Source organism: Vulpes vulpes, unplaced genomic scaffold (assembly GCF_048418805.1).
Source record: "Vulpes vulpes isolate BD-2025 unplaced genomic scaffold, VulVul3 Bu000000642, whole genome shotgun sequence".
NCBI lineage: Eukaryota > Metazoa > Chordata > Mammalia > Carnivora > Canidae > Vulpes > Vulpes vulpes.
Window position 1 is genome coordinate 1,895,636 of NW_027325668.1, and position 18,837 is coordinate 1,914,472.

The 18,837-nt window shown below is 40.1% G+C and overlaps 1 protein-coding gene and 1 pseudogene across 1 annotated transcript in view; one reads left to right on the top strand and one right to left on the bottom strand.

Moving 5' to 3' along the window:
• Positions 1–18,837, bottom strand: part of LOC140596388 (uncharacterized) — a 127,498-nt gene that overhangs the window by 61,109 nt on the left and 47,552 nt on the right. The gene's annotated exons all lie outside the window — the stretch shown is intronic.
• On the top strand, positions 4,171–5,108 carry LOC140596421 (ubiquitin-conjugating enzyme E2 variant 1 pseudogene; annotated as a pseudogene).

An 18,837-nucleotide genomic window follows, 5' to 3' on the forward strand; every position in this document is an offset into this window, starting at 1 on the left:
GGATAGAGGGAACTTTCCTCGACATCTTAAAAGCCATTTACGAAAAGCCCACAGCAAATATCATTCTCAATGGGGAAGCACTGGGAGCCTTTCCCCTAAGATCAGGAACAAGACAGGGATGTCCACTCTCACCACTGCTGTTCAACATAGTTCTGGAAGTCCTCGCCTCAGCAATCAGACAACAAAAAGACATTAAAGGCATTCAAATTGGCAAAGAAGAAGTCAAACTCTCCCTCTTCGCCGATGACATGATACTCTACATAGAAAACCCAAAAGCCTCCACCCCAAGATTGCTAGAACTCATACAGCAATTTGGTAGCGTGGCAGGATACAAAATCAATGCCCAGAAATCAATGGCATTTCTATACACTAACAATGAGACTGAAGAAAGAGAAATTAAGGAGTCAATCCCATTTACAATTGCACCCAAAAGCATAAGATACCTAGGAATAAACCTTACCAAGGAGGTGAAGGATCTATACCCTAAAAACTATAGAACACTTCTGAAAGAAATTGAGGAAGACACAAAGAGATGGAAAAATATTCCATGCTCATGGATTGGCAGAATTAATATTGTGAAAATGTCAATGTTACCCAGGGCAATTTACACGTTTAATGCAATCCCTATCAAAATACCATGGACTTTCTTCAGAGAGTTAGAACAAATTATTTTAAGATTTGTGTGGAATCAGAAAAGACCCCGAATAGCCAGGGGAATTTTAAAAAAGAAAACCATAGCTGGGGGCATCACAATGCCAGATTTCAGGTTGTACTACAAAGCTGTGGTCATCAAGACAGTGTGGTACTGGCACAAAAATAGACACATAGATCAATGGAACAGAATAGAGAACCCAGAAGTGGACCCTGAAATGTATGGTCATCTAATATTCGATAAAGGAGGAAAGACTATCCATTGGAAGAAAGACAGTCTCTTCAATAAATGGTGTTGGGAAAACTGGACATCCACATGCAGAAGAATGAAACTGGACCACTCTCTTTCACCATACACAAAGATAAACTCAAAATGGATGAGAGATCTAAATGTGAGACAAGAGTCCATCAAAATCCTAGAGGAGAACACAGGCAACACCCTTTTTGAACTCGGCCACAGTAACTTCTTGCAAGATACATCCACAAAGGCAAAAGAAACCAAAGCAAAAATGAACTATTGGGACTTCATCAAGATAAGAAGCTTTTGCACAGCAAAGGATACAGTCAACAAAACTAAAAGACAACCTACAGAATGGGAGAGGATATTTGCAAACGACATATCAGATAAAGGGCTAGTTTCCAAAATCTATAAAGAACTTATTAAACTCAACACCAAAGAAACAAACAATCCAATCATGAAATGGGCAAAAGACATGAAGAGAAATCTCACAGAGGAAGACATGGACATGGCCAACATGCACATGAGAAAGTGCTCTGCTTCACTTGCCATCAGGGAAATACAAATCAAAACCACAATGAGATACCACCTCACACCAGTGAGAATGGGGAAAATTAACAAGGCAGGAAACAACAAATGTTGGAGAGGATGCGGAGAAAAGGGAACCCTCTTACACTGTTGGTGGGACTGTGAACTGGTGCAACCACTCTGGAAAACTGTGTGGAGGTTCCTCAAAGAGTTAAAAATAGACCTGCCCTACGACCCAGCAATTGCACTGTTGGGGATTTACCCCAAAGATTCAGATGCAACGAAACGTCGGGACACCTGCACCCCGATGTTTCTATCAGCAATGGCCACAATAGCCAAACTGTGGAAGGAGCCTCGGTGTCCATCGAAAGATGAATGGATAAAGAAGATGTGGTTTATGTATACAATGGAATATTACTCAGCGATTAGAAACGACAAATACCCACCATTTGCTTCAACGTGGATGGAACTGGAGGGTATTATGCTGAGTGAAATAAGTCAATCGGAGAAGGACAAGCAGTGTATGTTCTCATTCATTTGGGGAATATAAATAATAGTGAAAGGGAATATAAAGGAAGGGAGAAGAAATGTTGGGAAATATCAGGAAGGGAGACAGAACATAAAGACTCCTAACTCGGGGAAACGAACTAGGGGTGGTGGAAGGGGGGAGGAGGGCGGGTGTTGGAGGGGAATGGGTGACGGGCACTGAGGTGGACACTTGACAGGATGAGCACTGGGTGTTTTTCTGTATGTTGGTAAATTGAACACCAATAAAAATTAATTAAAAATAATAATAATAATAATAAAAAATAAAAAAAAAATAATAAAAAAATGTCTATATTACCCAAAACAATCTACATAGTTAATGCAATGCCTATCAAAACACCAACAGCATTTTTCACAGAGCTAGAACAAAAACATCATAAAATTTACATAGAATCACAAAAGACTCTTAATAGCCAGAGCAATTTTGAAAAAAGAAAAGCAAAGCTGGGATGCCTAGGTGGCTCAGTGGTTGAACATCTAACTTTGACCCAGGACCTGATCCCTGGGTCCTGGGATTGAGTTCTACATCAGGCTCACCGCCTGCTTCTCCCTCTGCCTATGTCTCTGCCTCTCTCTGTGTGTCTCTCATGAATAAATAAATAAAATCTTAAAAAGAAAAGAAAAAAAAGCTGAAGGCATCACAATCCCAGGCTTCAGGTTATATTGCAGAGCTATAATAATCAAAACAATATGATAGTCACACAAAAATAGACACATAGATTAATAGGATAGAAAGACCAAAAATAAAACCACAATTATATGGTCAATTAATCTTTGACAGAGTAGGAAAGAATATCAAATGGTAAAAAAGAATTATCTCTTCAAGGAATGGTGTTGGGAAAACTGGACAGCAGCATGCAAAACTATGAAACTGCATCACTCTCTTTTACCATACATAAAAGTAAACTCCAAATAGATTAAAGACCTAATTGTGAGTCCTGAAACCATCAAAATCCTAGAGGAGAGCACAGGCAATAATGTTTCTGACATTGGCTGTAACAACATTTTTCTAGATATGTATCCTGAGGCAAGAGAAACAAAATCAAAAATAAACTATTGATACTACATCAAAATAAAAAGCTTATGCACGGCAAAGGAAACAATCAACAAAACTAAAAGGTAACCTACTGAATGTGAGAAGATATTTTGCAAATAACATGTCCAATAAAGGGTTAGTATTCAGAATATATACTTTCACAACTCAACACCCCAAAAATGAATAATCCAATTAAAAATGGGCAAATCACTTGAATGGACATTTCTCCAAAGAAAACAACCAGATGGTCAACAGACATATAAAACGATGCTCAGCATCACTGATCATCAGGGAAATGCAAATCAAAACCAAAATGAGATTCCACCCCATACCTATCAGAATGGCAAAAATAAAAAACACAAGAAACAACAGGTGTTGGTTAGGATGTGGAGAAAAAGCAACACTCATGTACTGTTCATGGGAATGCAAACTGGTGCAGCCACTGTGGAAAACAGTAAGGAGTTTCCTCAAAACTTTAAAATAGAACTGCCCTATGATCCAGTAATCACTCTACTGGATTTTTACCCCTCAAAATACAAAAACACTAATTCAAAGGGATACAGGCACCCCAATGTGTGTGGGAGCATTATTTACAATAGCCAAACTATGAAAGCAGCCCAGTGCCCACTAATAATGAATAGATAAAAAAGTAGTGTGTGTGCATGCTTGCACGGGCACACACTGTGTGTAATGGAATATTATTCACCCATAAAAAAGAATGAAATCATGTTTTTTGCAATGATATGGATAGATCTAGAGAGAAAAATGGTAAGTGAATTAAGTCAGTCAAAGACAAATACCATATAGATAACACATGATTTCACTCATCAGGGGAATTTAAGAAACAAAACAAATGAGCAAAGGAAAAAAAAAAAGAGAGTGGCAGAAACTAAGGAACAGATTTTTAACTAAATAGACAAATTGATAGCTACCAGAGTGGAGGTGGCTGGGGCAATGGGGAAACAGCAGATGGGGATTAAGGAATACACTTGTGATGAAGAGTGATGCATAGAATTGTTGAATCACTGTATTGTACACTTGAAACTAATATAACACTTTATGTGAACTATCCTGGAATTGAAATAAAATAAGGAAATGTATATTCACATAATATGATGACTTTGGTTAATAAGGTATTACATGATTGAAAATTGCAAAGAGGGCCTTCGAGCGACAGCGACACAAGATGGCAGCCACCACGGGCTCGGGAGTAAAAGTCCCTCGCGATTTTCGACTGTTGGAAGAACTGGAAGAAGGCCAGAAAGGAGTAGGAGATGGCACAGTTAGCTGGGGTCTAGAAGATGATGAAGACATGACACTTACAAGATGGACAGGGATGATAATTGGGCCTCCAAGAACAATTTATGAAAACCGAATATACAGCCTTAAAATAGAATGTGGACCTAAATACCCAGAAGCACCCCCCTTTGTAAGATTTGTAACAAAAATTAATATGAATGGAGTTAATAGTTCTAATGGAGTGGTGGACCCAAGAGCCATATCCGTGCTAGCAAAATGGCAGAATTCATATAGCATCAAAGTTGTCCTGCAAGAGCTCCGGCGCCTAATGATGTCTAAAGAAAACATGAAACTCCCTCAGCCACCCGAAGGACAGTGTTACAGCAATTAATCAAAAAGAGAAACCACAGGCCCCCCCTCCCCCCCCATTCGATTTAAGCAGTCATTTTCCACAGTAGTACATTTTCTAGATACGTCTTGTAGACCTCAAAAGTACTGGAAAGGAAGCTCCCATTCAAAGGCAATTTATCTTAAGATACTGTAAACGATACTAATTTTTTGTCCATTTGAAATATAGAAGTTGTGCTATAACAAATCATCCTGTCAAGTGTAACCACTGTCCACATAGTTGAACTTCTGGGATCAAGAAAGTATATTTAAATTGATTCCCATCATAACCGGTGGGGCACATCTAACTCAACTGTGAAAAGACACATCACACAATCACCTTGCTGCTGATTACATGGCCTGGGGTCTCTGCCTTCTCCCCTTCTCCTCCTGCTGCCTCCCTCCCTCCCTCACAAAATTCACATTGTGAATTTTTCCCTGATTTGTAAGAATGCCTGGACTGTCACTTGCACTGCTGCCTTTTGGACCTTTTTTTTTTTTTTTTTTTTTTTCCCTCTGTACATGGCTTTTATTATTTACATAATACAATATAGCATCAATGCTGAATAGCATGATTATGTGCAATACATAAATATGAACTATCTGTACACATCTGCAGATCTAACTCAGAACTAAGGTACATAATAATTGAAAGCAAAACTGAATGCTTTAATTAAAGTAAAAACTAGGACTGAACACTGCAATAAATCAGAAGTAGTGCCTCGTGTACACTCACCCCTCTGTCCCTGCAACAGCCCTCCAGCTTGGGGTGGCTTGCTAGAATAGGCGTGAAGGTTTCAGGTCGCAGCCTGTGGGACTACTGTTGGGTGTGCAGGGGTGCTCCAGCTGCACCCCTGGTTTTTTTTTTTTTAAGTCTTAAATGATGCCCTCCCCCCTCCAAGCCATCATCCTTTCTCCACTTCCCATGACCACCCTCGGCCGAAGCATAGATTGTAACCCCCTCTGCTCCCCTCTGAAATTGGCCTTTGGTGAGGAATTCAGGGCTTTCCCCATATCTTCTCCCCCACCTTAATCGAGGGGTGCTGCTTTTTCCTTCCTCCTCAAGTCCCTTTTTGCACCATCACAACCCAATACTTCCTTGCTTTGGCCAGAAGCCATCAGGTAAGGTTGGAAAGAGTCTCTGACTTCCCTCGTTTAGTTTGGAACCACATTTACTCACTCTCCACCAGCCTGGGAATGAATATTGGGTCCTCAGCCCTGCCACCCTCTGCTGTCATCATCAGCTGATGCCGTTTTTTAGCTCAGGTTTTGATAAAGTGAAAAGAACAGTCACCAGGGGTATTCAGACCTGCCAGCTCTCAAAGTGCTTGGTGGTAAAACTTGGAGAAAGGCCACAGAAGACACTTGTAAGCACACACGATCCCTCTGAATGAATTGTTTTCTTTTCCTGTAATTGCTTTTGCTTTTAACAATTGAAGAAGTTTTAAACAGGGTTCTCATGTGGTCATCTTACAATCCATTTGAGTCTAGTTTGGAATCTGACAACTGGAACGAAAAGAACCTTGGATTCGGTGCATACTTTGGTTTTGGTGCTGCTGCGTCTCATGGTCCTCAGCAGGGATCGAGAAAGAACTCAGTGTGCACAGCAGATCCCCGAAATTGGCGGGCTTGACTTCCTGGCAAATTGCTGCGTTTTTCCACTTTTCTGTTCAGGACCACTAAATGCTGAGATGTGGATGCATACCGAAATAAAAGCGATTCATTGTGTTCTAAAGATTTTTTTTTTTTAATTTAGTGTTTGTATAAAACCACCTTTTGAAGCAGCAACTATCAAGTCTGAAAAGCAATCGATGTTTCCATTCATCTTTTTCTGGGGGATACCTTAGTTCTAAGGATTTAACATCCTGTAAGTAAAGTTGAACATAACAGTAAAAAAAAAAAAAAAAAAAAAAAAAAAAAAAAAAAAAAAAAAGAAAATTGCAAAGATATCTGTTAAAAATTCTCAGCATAAGAAAAAAGATTGCAACTGTGTAAGAAGACGGATGTTAGCTAAACTTATTGTGGTAAACATTTCTAAATATACATATATACAAATAAAAAATAAGAACCTTTCTATAGTGTATTCTCTCTATATATATTTATATATTGTGTTACTAATAAATGCTATCACAAATTCTTACAACCTTTTCTTAATAAGTTCTTATAGCAAAGTGTTTTTTATTTTTCTTCATGTAAGAAGATTATGATATTATTACCCTGATATTTAAAGAATGTTCATTATGGGAATTTTAAGAGGGAAAGTGAGCAAGTAAATATTCTAATAAAAAAGGTGAAATAAATTCAATAGACCCAGAATATCAACCACAAATATGCATTTAAAAAATAAAGCAACTAAATTTAATGATGTATCAATGGATAAACCTAGTTCTAAGAACATTTATATTTAATGGAAGAACTATTCTTGGGACATAGAATGTTAAAACATCTTAACTATTCCTCACCTGATATAAACTACCACCATTTTAGTTCAGAAAACTGTGATTTTGAACAAACTATGGATTTTCCTCCTTATGTTCACAGAATACCAATGATAGCAGACAGGAAAATTTATGCCATGTGTCCCTGTTAATTAAGCTCCCTTGCTTGTAAGCCATTTCAAGAATTGGAGAGAAATCTCAATTCAAAAGTCTCCAGATATTAACTCATGGTTAAATCATTTCTATTACTTTAATAAATATGATTTTAATTTGCAAGAGCTCTTTTAAGAAATGGTTAACATACACAATAGATTCTCCTTTGAAACTGGTACCCCAACTAGGGCACTGATAATTTTGCATTTATATATTTATATTTATTTAATTTTGCCTTATTATACATATATAAAATGAAACTAACATAACACTGTGCTATATATATATACTAATATGAAAATGTATTATATATATACTACATAATACACACTCACACACCACACAGGCAAGCTTGGACTCAATAGTATTATCCCAATTCTTAAATGGATATATAATTAATTGTCATTAATACTGTGCATTTTGTTATGCCAGAAAGATCCAGGTTATTAGAATTCTGAGTTCCATTGATTCCTAAATGTATTACATTTTATAGGTGGAAAATTGAGCTCATTGAATATTGTTTGAAATGAAGAGCCTCATTCTCAGGCCTCTGTTTCCTTCACTAGGAGGTGCTGAAGGGTTCTTGGGGCAAAACTGGATTTCACAACCTTTGGAAGAAACAATGGCTATCTTCTTTGTGTCCCAGCCTGGTTTAAAATGATTCAGGGAGGGATCCCTGGGTGGCACAGCGGTTTGGCGCCTGCCTTTGGCCCAGGGCGCGATCCTGGAGACCAGGGATCGAATCTCACGTCGGGCTCCCGGTGCATGGAGCCTGCTTCTCCCTCTGCCTGTGTCTCTGCCTCTCTCTCTATCTCTCTGTGACTATCATAAATAAAAAATAAAAAATAAAAAAAAATAAATTAAAAAAAATAAAATAAAATGATTCAGGGAGACTGTGCCTCTGAATGGTCATATCAAGGCCAAACCACAAATTAATCTGAAATTTGGTCACTGAGGCATCTACTCCAAAATATTAATTGGAAGCCTTCTGTGGATCTAGCTCCATCGTAGGCAAAGTTGGTTGGTTTGAGTATTCTTTTCCAAAGAATCTTTTCTTTACCTTTTTTTAAAAAGTATATTTTAGTTATTCACGAGAGAGAGAGAGGTAGAGACACAGGCAGAGGGAGAAGCAGACACCTCGCAAGGAGCCCAATGTGGGATTCGATCCCAGGGCTGGGGATCATGCACTGAGCCAAAGGCAAATGGTCATCTGCTGAGCCACCCAGGCGTCACTGGGGAATCTTTTCTTTTTTAAGAATTTATTTATTTTAGAGAGAGTGGGAGCAGTGGGAGGGGCAAAGGGAGAGGGACAAGCAGACTCCCACTGAGCAGGGATCCCGATGTGTGGCTCAATACCCAGACCTTGAGATCAAAACATGAGCCAAAGTCAGATGCTTAACCAACTGAGCCACTCAGGCGCTCCTGCGTGTTATTTTCATAATGTCTCAGTGGCAGAAATTAATGCCAAGTTGTGGGTGGCACTAGGATCATATATACCAATAAAGTACCTTAAAGACTAAGAACCCCAGAATATCAGTTGCATTGTCAAGAGTTAGAACACAGTGAATAGAATTAAATTTCTTTTAAAAGAGCCAAGAGTGCTTAGTGGTTAAACAATCTTTAGATCAGACAGCCTGACTTTGTAATGTGATCTGCCACATATAATCCTGGACAATTTATGCAATCTCTCCACATATCACATCTCGAAAAGGAGGATGACAGAGTCACTATGTATAACAAAGTTAGGAAATAAATAGGTGCTGTCCTTGAAGCATTTTCTATTGCAGTTGACAAATGACAAAGACTTCATAAATTTTAGCCATCATGATTAGGTTCCAGGTAGTGGAACTTGGGAGGATGAGAAGAATTAGCACAGAGGAGCTAAGAAAAAAATCATTTCAGCTAATAGAGTGTGAGTAAAGGCTTACATTAAAGAAATTCAATACACAACCTTCATCATCCTGTATAATCTAGTTGCTACCTACCTCTCTAAACTCCTTTCAAGACATCTCAACTACATTCATTGTCATTTAGCTACACTGGCATTCACTCTGTTAAACATGCTCTGATTATTCCCGCCTTCAGATTGTCACACATACTCTTTACTTTTTATTTGCCTAAAAACTGTTCATTCTTCAAGTTTTAATTTAATGTCTCTTCTTCAGGAATACCTTCACTGAAACAGACACTCATCCCAATTTGAATGATGTGGGAAACAAAGGCAGAAGAAAAATTATTAAACTTCCTTACCATCTACAGCACACTGACAAGTCCATGAAAAAGGCAGACCAACATTCCTCCAGGGACTCAACTGTTTCAATGTTAAAACTTTGCTAAAGGCAAAAGACAACCTTAGCCTGACCCCCAGGATCCTGTTAAGTCTACTTTAACACGTAAAAATTCCTTTATAAAATTTATCTCTAGGCCTCCCAAGATACATGTTGGCAATCATCCCCCAAGCATATGGCCCACCGATACACATCTGAAGGGCCTCATGACTAAGGTTTTAATAGATGACAATAAATCACCTTTTCTCAGTTTTAGCCAGCCCCCTCAAGGTTCTGGAAACCTTGCTTCCAAAATTCTTTAGAGACTTACGCTCTCCCTAATCCCCTCCCATCTTGAAAGTATATAATGGGCCACTTCTCATGCCCCCAGTGCAACTTTTCCTGCCCACAAGACCTGTACCCATGTTTTAATTAAATCACCTTTTGCACCAAAGATGTCTCAAGAATTCTTTCTTAGCCATTGGCTTCAAATCCTAATGTTTTTTTCCTACATCAATAGTAGCTTCTACTCATTTAAAATCTCACTGAATTCTGAAAAACATAATCACAATAACTTACCTGTGTAACCCGTGTGATATTTTGGTTCCCCTACTGATATGAATCCCATAGGAATAAGAACTGTATCTGTCTTCTACATCAATATAGCCCAAAAACATAAAATAGCACCTATCAGAGTCAACATTGTGTACTGCTGATACATAAATGAGTACATGATTTTTTTTTTAATTTTTTATTTATTTATGATAGTCACACAGAGAGAGAGAGAGAGAGAGGCAGAGAGTCACAGGCAGAGGGAGAAGCAGGCTCCATGTACCGGGAGCCCGACGTGGGATTCGATCCCGGGTCTCCAGGATCGCGCCCTGGGCCAAAGGCAGGCGCCAAACCGCTGCGCCACCCAGGGATTATGCAATAAGTCTTCAATCTTTGCAGAAGTCATGTGGAAACTAAGTTAGACAAAAGAAATATTCAAGTTAGAAAATAGATTAGAAGGAGTCAGTTGACAGTTTGGCTTCTCTAACTTATTTGCATAGGCCCTTGGTTGTTACAGAAAAATCCTTAACTGTAATTGATGGTTGTTGCTGTAATAGTATATAGCCTGTATTTCTACCTCTAGTAATGGGCTTTATGTGCTAGATTTTAATATCCTTGAGCCTGGGCAAGTGCACAAGTCTTTTTAAAAGAAACATGGTTTACTTGCACAAAACTGATCACTTCTGAGAGATTGTTAATGTCCTTGAAGTGATTTTGTGGGTGTGAAACAAATGGTGAGAATTTGAATTGGTCCCTCTTATTGTAGTATTGAAATTAAGTCTACTTAATTTATCAAGTCATGTTCATGCCCTGATTTTATATGCTTATATCTATCAATAAACATTGTGATACTTGAAAAAAAAATCAGGATGTGGTTAGGAACTGGGAATAATGTTTTCTGTTACTCCTGATGGTGCCATGAAAAGATTATGTAATAACATATTTTAAAATAAAAAAAGTAACAACTTTTTTGCAAAAAAAGTAAAGGTTTAAGTTTTCTGTTTTTTTGTTTCTTAGCTCTCACATTCAATTCATATGAATTTATATGATAATGGTCACACAGTTTCTAGGAAACTTTTTTTTGGAAAGGATAACGATTGAACACCAAATAGGGTATTCTTAAAAACATACAAACATGATGAAGGAGGGGCAAGATGGTGGAAGAGGAGGGTCCCCAAATCACCTGTCACCACCAAATTACCTAGATAACCTTCAAATCATCCTGAAAATCTACGAATTCGGCCTGAGATGTAAAGAAAGACCAGCTGGAATGCTATAGTGAGAAGAGTTCACGCTTCTATCAAGGCAGGAAGACAGGGAAAAAGAAATAAAGAAACAAAAGGCCTCCAAGGGGGAGGGATCCACGAGGAGCCAGGCTGCGGCCAGGGCGAGTGTCCCCAGGACAGGAGAGCCCCGTCCCGGAGGAGCAGGAGCTGCACCAACCTTCCCGGGCGGAAAGGGGCCCGCAGGGAAGTGGAGCAGGACCCAGGAGGGCGGGGATGCCCTCGGGCTCCCTGGGACACTAACAGGCACCGGCGCCCCCTGGAGAGTGCGCCGAGCTCCCTAAGGGCTGCAGCGCGCATGGCGGGACCCAGAGCAGCTTGGAGGGGCTCGGGCGGTGGCTCTGCGGAGGGGGCTGCGCGGCTCCGGGAGCAGCTCAGCGGCGGCGGCTCGGGCAGAGGAAGAAGCTCCTTGCGGAGGGGGCTGCGCGGCTCCGGGAACAGCTCGGAGGGGCTCTGGGGGCGGCTCCGCGGAGGGGGCTGCGCGGCTCCGGGAGCAGCTCAGCGGCGGCAGCTCGGGCAGAGGAAGAAGCTCCTTGCGGAGGGGGCTGCGCGGCTCCGGGAACAGCTCAGAGGGGCTCGGGTGGCGGCTCCGCGGAGGGGGCTGCGGGGCGGGAGCGCGAATCCAACAGCGCAGGCCCCAGAGCACAGGGCGCCGGGACACAGCCCAGGATCCGGCCTCCCCCGGGACAGGCAGAGGCCGGGAGGGCCCAGGACAGCAAGGACGCTCCTGCCTGGAACTGAACAGATCAGCGGCCCCGCCCCGGAGCCCCCAGGCCCTGCAGACGGAGAGCCCCGGAGCTACTGCGGGAGCTGACTCCAGGGCCCCAGAGCTGCCCCCGCCACTGTGGCTTCCTCCCGGGGCCTCACGGGGTGAACAACCCCCACCGAGCCCTGCACCAGGCAGGGGCAGAGCAGCTCCCCCAAGTGCTAACACCTGATAATCATAGCAGGCCCCTCCCCCAGAAGACCAGGGAGACGGACCAGATACAGGGGAAGTCAAAGGACTTAAAGTATACAGAATCGGAAGATACTCCCCCGTGTTTTTTTTGTTTTTGTTTTTGTTTTGTTTTGTTTTGTTTTTTTTTGGTTTTTTTTTTTGTTTGGTTTTGTGCTTTTTTTTTCTCTCTGCCTTCTTGATTTCTGATTGCTTCCCCCACCCCCTTTTTTTTCTCTTTTTTCTCCTTTCTTTCTTTTTCTTTCTTTTTCTTCTCTTTTTCCCCTTTTTTTCTTCTTTCTCTTTTTTCTTTTTCTCTTTTCTTTCCTTCTCTCTTTCTCCTTTTCCCAATACAACTTGTTTTTGGCCACTCTGCACTGAGCAAAATGACTAGAAGGAAAACCTCACCTCAAAAAAAAGAACCAGAAACAGCCCACTCTCCCACAGAGTTACAAAATCTGGATTACAATTCAATGCCAGAAAGCCAATTCAGAAGCACTATTTTACAGCTACTGGTGGCTCTAGAAAGAACCATAAAGGACTCAAGAGACTTCATGACTGCAGAATTTAGATCCAATCAGGCAGAAATTAAAAATCAATTAAATGAGATGCAATCCAAGCTAGAAGTCCTAACGACGAGGGTTAACGAGGTGGAAGAACGAGTGAGTGACATAGAAGACAAGTTGATGGCAAAAAGGGAAACTGAGGAAAAAAGAGACAAGCAATTAAAAGATCATGAGGATAGATTAAGGGAAATAAATGACAGCCTGAGGAAGAAAAACCTATGTTTAATTGGGGTTCCTGAGGGCGCCAAAAGGGACAGAGGGCCAGAATATGTATTTGAACAAATCCTAGCTGAAAACTTTCCGAATCTGGGAAGGGAAACAGGCATTCAGATCCAGGAAATAGAGAGATCCCCCCCTAAAATCAACAAAAACCGTTCAACACCTCGACATTTAATAGTGAAGCTTGCAAATTCCAAAGATAAGGAGAAGATCCTTAAAGCAGCAAGAGAAAAAAAGTCCCTGACTTTTATGGGGAGGAATATTAGGGTAACAGCAGACCTCTCCAAGAGACCTGGCAGGCCAGAAAGGGCTGGCAGGATATATTCGGGGTCCTAAATGAAAAGAACATGCAACCAAGAATACTTTACCCAGCAAGGCTTTCATTCAAAATGGAAGGAGAGATAAAGAGCTTCCAAGACAGGCAGGAACTGAAAGAATATGTAACCTCCAAACCAGCTCTGCAAGAAATTTTAGGGGGGACTCTTAAAATTCCCCTTTAAGAAGAAGCTCAGTGGAACAATCCACAAAAACAAGGACTGAATAGATATGATGACACTAAACTCATATCTATCAATAGTAACTCTGAACGTGAACGGGCTTAATGACCCCATCAAAAGGCGCAGGGTTTCAGACTGGATAAAAAAGCAGGACCCATCTATTTGCTGTCTACAAGAGACTCATTTTAGACAGAAGGACACCTACAACCTGAAAATAAAAGGTTGGAGAACCATTTACCATTCAAATGGTCCTCAAAAGAAAGCAGGGGTTGCCATCCTTATATCAGATAAATTAAAATTTACCCCGAAGACTATAGTGAGAGATGAAGAGGGACACTATCTCATACTCAAAGGATCTATCCAACAAGAGGACTTAACACTCCTCAATATATATGCCCCGAATGTGGGAGCTGCCAAATATTTAAACCAATTAATAACCAAACTCAAGAAATACCTTGGTAATAATACACTTATACTTGGTGACTTCAATCTAGCTCTTTCTATACTAGATAGGTCTTCTAAGCACAACATCTCCAAAGAAACGAGAGCTTTAAATGATACACTGGACCAGATGGATTTCACAGATATCTACAGAACTTTACATCCAAACTCAACTGAATACACATTCTTCTCAAGTGCACATGGAACTTTCTCCAGAATAGACCACATACTGGGTCACAAATCGGGTCTGAACCGATACCAAAAGATCGGGATAGTCCCCTGTATATTCTCAGACCATAATGCCTTGAAATTAGAACTTAATCACAACAAGAAGTATGGAAGGACCACAAACACGTGGAGGTTAAGGACCATCCTGCTAAAAGATGAAAAGGTCAACCAGGAAATTAAGGAAGAATTAAAAAGATTCATGGAAACTAATGAGAATGAAGATACAACCGTTCAAAATCTTTGGGATGCAGCAAAAGCAGTCCTGAGGGGGAAATACATCGCAATACAAGCATCCATTCAAAAACTGGAAAGATCTCAAATTCAAAAGCTCACCTTACACATAAAGGAACTAGAGAAAAAGCAACAAATAGACCCCACCCCCAGCAGAAGAAGAGAGTTAATTAAAATTCGAGCAGAACTCAATGATATCGAGACCAAAAGAACTGTGGAACAGATCAACAGAACCAGGAGTTGGTTCTTTGAAAGAATTAATAAGATAGATAAACCATTAGCCAACCTTATTAAAAAGAAGAGAGAGAAGACTCAAATTAATAAAATCATGAATGAGAAAGGGGACATCACTTCCAACACCAAGGAAATAAAAACGATTTTAAAAACATATTATGAACAGCTGTACGCCAATAAATTAGGAAATCTAGAAGAAATGGACGCATTCCTGGAAAGCCACAAACTACCAAAACTGGAGCAGGAAGAAATAGGAAACCTGAATAGGCCAATAACCAGGGAGGAAATTGAAGCAGTCATCAAAAACCTCCCAAGACACAAAAGTCCAGGGCCAGATGGCTTCCCAGGGAAATTCTATCAAACGTTTAAAGAAGAAATCATACCTATTCTACTAAAGCTGTTTGGAAAGATAGAAAGAGATGGAGTACTGCCAAATTCGTTCTATGAGGCCAGCATCACCTTAATTCTGAAACCAGACAAAGACCCCACCAAAAAGGAGAATTACAGACCAATATCCCTGATGAACATGGATGCAAAAATTCTCAACAAGATACTAGCCAATAGGATCCAACAACACATTAAGAAAATTATTCACCATGACCAAGTAGGATTTATCCCTGGGACACAAGGCTGGTTCAACACTCGTAAAACCATCAATGTGATTCATCATATCAGCAAGAGAAAAACCAAGAACCATATGATACTCTCATTAGATGCAGAGAAAGCATTTGACAAAATACAGCATCCATTCCTGATCAAAACCCTTCAGAGTGTTGGGATAGAGGGAACTTTCCTCGACATCTTAAAAGCCATCTACGAAAAGCCCACAGCAAATATCATTCTCAATGGGGAAGCACTGGGAGCCTTTCCCCTAAGATCAGGAACAAGACAGGGATGTCCACTCTCACCACTGCTGTTCAACATAGTATTGGAAGTCCTCGCCTCAGCAATCAGACAACAAAAAGACATTAAAGGCATTCAAATTGGCAAAGAAGAAGTCAAACTCTCCCTCTTCGCCGATGACATGATACTCTACATAGAAAACCCAAAAGCCTCCACCCCAAGATTGCTAGAACTCATACAGCAATTTGGTAGCGTGGCAGGATACAAAATCAATGCCCAGAAATCAATGGCATTTCTATACACTAACAATGAGACTGAAGAAAGAGAAATTAAGGAGTCAATCCCATTTACAATTGCACCCAAAAGCATAAGATACCTAGGAATAAACCTAACCAAAGAGGTAAAAGATCTATACCCTAAAAACTATAGAACACTTCTGAAAGAAATTGAGGAAGACACAAAGAGATGGAAAAATATTCCATGCTCATGGATTGGCAGAATTAATATTGTAAAAATGTCAATGTTACCCAGGGCAATTTATACGTTTAATGCAATCCCTATCAAAATACCATGGACTTTCTTCAGAGAGTTAGAACAAATTATTTTAAGATTGTGTGGAATCAGAAAAGACCCCGAATAGCCAGGGGGGTTTTAAAAAAGAAAACCATAGCTGGGGGCATCACAATGCCAGATTTCAGGTTGTACTACAAAGCTGTGGTCATCAAGACAGTGTGGTACTGGCACAAAAACAGACACATAGATCAATGGAACAGAATAGAGAACCCAGAAGTGGACCCTGAAATGTACGGTCATCTAATATTCGATAAAGGAGGAAAGACTATCCATTGGAAGAAAGACAGTCTCTTCAATAAATGGTGCTGGGAAAATTGGACATCCACATGCAGAAGAATGAAACTGGACCACTCTCTTTCACCATACACAAAGATAAACTCAAAATGGATGAGAGATCTAAATGTGAGACAAGATTCCATCAAAATCCTAGAGGAGAACACAGGCCACACCCTTTTTGAACTTGGCCACAGTAACTTCTTGCAAGATACATCCACAAAGGCAAAAGAAACCAAAGCAAAAATGAACTATTGGGACTTCATCAAGATAAGAAGCTTTTGTACAGCAAAGGATACAGTCAACAAAACTAAAAGACAACCTACAGAATGGGAGAAGATATTTGCAAATGGCATATCAGATAAAGGGCTAGTTTCCAAAATCTATAAAGAACTTATTAAACTCAACACCAAAGAAACAAACAATCCAATCATGAAATGGGCAAAAGACATGAAGAGAAATCTCACAGAGGAAGACATGGACATGGCCAACATGCACATGAGAAAATGCTCCGCATCACTTGCCATCAGGGAAATACAAATCAAAACCACAATGAGATTCCACCTCACACCAGTGAGAATGGGGAAAATTAACAAGGCAGGAAACAACAAATGTTGGAGAGGATGCGGAGAAAAGGGAACCCTCTTACACTGTTGGTGGGAATGTGAACTGGTGCAGCCACTCTGGAAAACTGTGTGGAGGTTCCTCAAGGAGTTAAAAATAGACCTGCCCTACGACCCAGCAATTGCACTGTTGGGGATTTACCCCAAAGATTCAGATGCAATGAAACGTCGGGACACCTGCACCCCGATGTTTCTATCAGCAATGGCCACAATAGACAAACTGTGGAAGGAGCCTCGGTGTCCATCGAAAGATGACTGGATAAAGAAGATGTGGTTTATGTATACAATGGAATATTACTCAGCAATTAGAAACGACAAATACCCACCATTTGCTTCAACGTGGATGGAACTGGAGGGTATTATGCTGAGTGAAATAAGTCAATCGGAGAAGGACAAACAGTGTATGTTCTCATTCATTTGGGGAATATAAATAACAGTGAAAGGGAATATAAAGGAAGGGAAAAGAAATGTTGGGAAATATCAGGAAGGGAGACGGAACATAAAGACTCCTAACTCGGGGAAACGAACTAGGGGTGGTGGAAGGGGAGGAGGGCGGGTGTTGGAGGGGAATGGGTGACGGGCACTGAGGTGGACACTTGACGGGATGAGCACTGGGTGTTTTTCTGTATGTTGGTAAATTGAACACCAATAAAAGTTAATTAAAAAAAAAAATAAAGTGCTGAAACTAAAGTTAAAAAAAAAAAAAAGAAAGAAAGGATAAGAACCATGTGATCATTTCAACAGATGCAGAAAAAGCATCTGACAAAGTACAAAATCCGTTCATGATTGAAAACCCTCACCAAGGTAGGCTGAGAAGAATCGTGCTTCAACAATATAAAGGCCATATGTTAAAAACCACAGCTATTATCATCCACAATAGGCAACAACTGAGAGCTTTCCTCTTTGGTCAGGAACAAGACAGGGATGTCCCCTCTCACTAGTGTTATTTAACACAGTCCTGGAAATCCTAGCCTCAGCAATCAGACAACAACAACAACAACAAAAATAAAAGGCATCCAAATGGGCAAGGAAGAAGTCAAACTTTCACTATTTGCAGATGACACGATACTCCATACAAACAGCATTTTCACAGAACTAGCACAAACAGTCCTAAAATTTGTATGCAACCACAAAAGACCTTGAATATCCAAAGAAACTTTGAAAAAGCAAAGCAAAGCTGAAGGTATCACAATTCTGGATATCAAGTTATATTACATGGCTCTGGTGATCAGGGCAGCCAAGTGGTATGTACTGGCTTAAAAATAGACACATAGATCAATGCAATAGAATAGAAAACCCAGAAATGAACCCACCAAATATATGGTCAATTAATATTTGACAAAGCAGGAAATATATCCAGTGGAAAATAGTATCTTCAACAAATGATGTTGGGAAAACTGAACAGCAACATACAAGAGAATGAAACTAGACCACTTTTTTATACCAAACACAAAAATAAATTCTGAATGGGTGAAAGACCTAAATGTGAAACCTGAAATCATAAAAATGTTTGAGGAGAACCTAGTAACCTCTTTGACATTAGCCATAGCAAATTATTCCTAGAGGCAGGAGAAGCAAAAACAAAAAATGAACTATTGGGGCATTAAATTAAATTAAAAAAAACCTTTTCACAGTAATGGAAATGATTGAAAAAACTAAAAGGCAACCTACAGAATGGGGGAACATATTTGTAAATGACTTATCTGATGAAGACTTAGTATCCAAAATATATTAGGAAGTTCTAGAACTCAAAACCCAAAACTGAATAATCCAATAAAAAAATGGGTAGGAGACATGAATAGATATTTTCCAAAAGACATTCAGATGGCCAATAGACACACGAAAAGCTCTTCAATA